The sequence below is a fragment of the Grampus griseus genome, assembly GCF_964374135.1.
Source record: "Grampus griseus genome assembly, chromosome: 11".
NCBI classification, from domain to species: domain Eukaryota; kingdom Metazoa; phylum Chordata; class Mammalia; order Artiodactyla; family Delphinidae; genus Grampus; species Grampus griseus.
In genome coordinates, this window is record NC_139005.1 from 9,771,764 (window position 1) to 9,775,815 (window position 4,052).

Genomic DNA, 4,052 nt, shown 5'->3' on the forward strand with positions numbered 1-4,052 from the left:
AGCTGGTCTACCCGGAGTGGGTGGGGGGAGGGCGGGGCGTGACGGATGGGCGTGGCGATCGGGGAGGGTGTAGCGTGTCGAATGGGCGAGGCGAGCGCGGGGTGCGTGGGCGGGGCGCCTCGGGCTCCGCCCCTCGGAACGCGCTCGGGGAGGTGGGACTCGGCGGGAGGGGCGGAGCAGGGGCCGCGCTCTGCCTCCTCGCGGCCGCCCGCCGGGGGCGCGGATCGGTGGGAAAGCCGGTCGACCTCTGCTCGCCCTGCCTCCCGTACTGACTCTGACCTCTTCCCTGGCGGCCTGAAACAGATGCGCCCCGGTGTGGGATTTAGGCAGCGGTGGTGAACACCCCTCTGCCAACCCTCCCAGACTGTCTTCCGCCGTGTCCTCTCTCAGGTACCTGGGCGCTAAACTGCAGAACTTTCGGATTCCTCGAGTGCTTTGCCGGGCCTCCACCCTCAGGCCCTGTCCCCAGGCAGGTGTTATATCAGGTTCACAGGCTTTGTAGCCGCCGCCCTTAGGGACCCCTGGCGCTGCATCTCCACCGACAGATGTCCTATTTTGCCCTCCGCCCCTGCCACCTCTCATCCAGACGATTGAAAAAGCATCTTAACAAGTTTTCTACTTAGCACTTTCTCCAGCCCGTTTTAATCACAGATTCTACGTTAATTTCCCAAATCATAGCTTTGCTCATTCACTTCTTCTGTTCAAAATCTTCTAACCAATTTTATTACCATTTATTGTCTGCTCTCCCTGCCAAATACTTTACAAATATTCCCTCTCCTCCTCACAGCACAAAAGTAAGTATTTTATAGTCATTTTACAAAGGAGGAACCGAAACTCAACATAATTATGACTTTCCCAGTAAAGTGACTTTAAAAGAATAAAGTGACTTTCCCAAGGTCAAAAACCAGTGTGAGGTTTGGTCAGGATTTGAGTCTGTGACTGTGGTTCAGCTGTGGCCCCCCTGTCACCCAGACTTTTACAGATCTCCATACACCCTCTGAATTCTGCCACGCTGCCGCCTCCATCAGGACGTCCTCTCCTTCTAAGTCACCCCTTGAAATTCGACTTCTCTGAAAATACAACTTTCACTGTGTTTCCAGGAACAATGCGCTCTTTCTGTCTGAACTCATTGTACCATTTTGTTCATTCAAATGTTCTGTCCACATGAGGGTTCTTTTTGCACATTTCCCCACTGGTTACACTGTCATCTGAATTTGTTAAACTAATTGTTAGCCTAATTTGTGCAGGCTGCTCTGACCCAACGCTGAGGAGCCTCTTGCTGTGCCTGCCTCTTGGGAAAGAAGACCTTGAACCTGAGCCAGACAGTAGGAATCAATAATGGTGATACTGATGACCTCCAGTTTTGTGGTAACAGATATTAACTTTATTACCTACGGATAAAACGATTTACTTTTTGGCAAATATTTGTTGATTGCTGTTAAAGAAATGGCCATTTAATTATTTTATATTTTCTTGGCTCTTATATAAGAGGCTATTGATTATAAGAGGCATGTTATTTTATGTGCTATTAAGATAGCAAACAACTGCTAACAAGTAAACTGTGGTGTTCAATTGATTTTACAGCATCCAGAGATATTAAAATATGAAGTAGCATGCAGCTTACAATTCATGGGAAACTATGTTGCTTTGTAAGAGTCCCTGAGTATTTTTGCTGCTCATAGGTATGTCCCTTTATTACAGACGAAGCTCTTAAAAGGGCAAAGATCTATTTTTCTTTAGCCTTTTCCTCTCTTACCACACCCAGGTATTGCTTAACAACTGTTGAATGATTAACAAAACTGTTCTTGATATTAGAGCTAATCATCTATTTTAGTTACTAAACTAGGTACAATGAAATGGGGCCTAATTCTCCCTGGCGTCACGTAGCAAAAGCATTTGGAAATCAGAGGACATCTGGTCAGAAGGTTACAGCCCTCAGTTTCTACACCTGCAAAGTTGGGGTAATAATGTCACCTCACAGTACTGCAGAGTGGATTAAAAGAGCCTGTCAGGCACTTAAAAGCACTATGTACACTGTTAAGGGCTAGACTCTCTCCCTGCCCTGGTTGGGTTGGTTCTGCTACCAAGAACTGAACCCAGCTACTTCAAGAGCATGGCATAAATGCAGCATTTTAAAGCACAGATTATTAGGTATTTTCCTTTATCTAAAGATTTGATGTGGTATGAGACACTTTCCTTTGCAATTTATTAGGTATTATGATTGAATAATGTTCAGTGTGTGTGTGTGCGCACGCGCGTGTGTGCTGTAGGCACATGTATGTATGTATCTATAGACAGATGTATGTATTTTTGCAATAGTTTTAATAAAAATATTATTACGATGAAGCAGAATTTGGTAGGAGAGAAATAATAATAACTTATACTTATTGAGGGCTGGGTATGAGCTGGTAAGCATCATAAGTGCTCTATTTGCTTTATCACATTTAACCTTCACAGTAAGCCTAGGAGGAAGGTACTATTATTTCCCCAACATTGCAGATTAGGAAATTGGGGCTTAGAGAGGGTAGGTTATCTACCTAAGAGCAGGCAGCTAGTAACAAGCCTGTGCTTTGACTCAAAGCTTCTCTCACTGCCTAGGGCTGTCAGGGCAGGAAGTTGAACTCCAACTTTCAAATCACCAAGTGCTGAAAACGGTGGGAAAAAAGACGCCAGAGGACTTTACAGTTAATCAGAGCAGTTGCTGCAACTCTTGTATTTGTTTCCTTGGAAATGATACCCAGGGAAAGAGATTAGTTCAAAAGATCAGGGTTGAACGAAATAGTGCCATTTGCAGATATGTGGATGGACCTAGAGATTGTCATACAAAGTGAAATAAGTCAGAAAGAGAAAAACAAATATCGTATAATATCGCTTATATGTGAAATCTAGAAAAATGGTACAGGTGGACTTATTTGCAAAGCAGAAATAGAGTCACAGATGTAGAGAACAAACTTACGGTTACCAAAGGGGGAAGGGAGGGGTGGGATGAATTGGGAGATTGGGATTGACATATATACACTACTGTGTATAAAATAGATGACTACAGAGAACCTAAAAAAAAAAAAAAAAAAAAGACCAGGGTTGATGTCTGCAACAGAACCCACTCCAATATGGAGCTTGAGGGGAGGAACTTTCAGAAGCAGAGCTTACCTAGCCCAACAGTGAAGTCACAGAAGTCGTGATATTTATGTGTAAAACAGAATAAAGCAGAACTCTGTCCATAAAGCTGCATGCATGTTAGTTGTCTACGAAAATTTTACAAGGGGAAGAAAGCAAGACCGTGATGATCTTCCTATGGGAAGAGATGCTCAGGGCTGAATGTCGTAAGGAGAGAGAGGGAATTCAGCTGCTCAAGAGAGAGGAAGATTTTGAGGCAAGAGACTGGACAGGGAAGCTTTCCTTTCTGATACACAAGATAATTGCCTCCTCTATCTCTGTGGGAAATGTTCATCAAACCGTCATACTTTCTCAGGGCAGTGGGGTTGTATGGGGCCAAGTTGAGACTGGCCTTAAGAGGAGATAAAATGAGCAGAGGAGATTCAACCACTTTGGGGTTACATCTCGTTGACCTTTATTCTTCCTTTGAGTTGAAACTCAAAAAAGGCTATCTACTGAGGTGGTGCCGTTTTATACGGTCTTTCCCCTAAATAAGACGGGGAATGAAACCTTATTCTTCCATTTTTGTCTGTTATTGCGATCAGGCCTGATGCGCCATTTCCCTTTTGGTTTCCCCCCTTTCAGAATGGGCTTTAATTTACTGTTTTAAAAATCGCTCACACATTAAAAAATTGACATTTTAGTTGCCAATTTTTATTCATGATGGGTGGGATGAATTGGGAGATTGGGATTGACATATATACACTACTATGTATAAAATAGATAACTAGTGAGAACCTACTGTATAGCACAAGGAACTCTATTCGGTGCTCTGTGGTGAACTAGATGGGAAGGAAATCCAAAAAAGAGGGGATATATGTATAGTTGCTTTACACTGCTGTGTCAGTTTCTGCTGTACAGTAAAGTGAATCAGCCACACTTATACATATATCCCC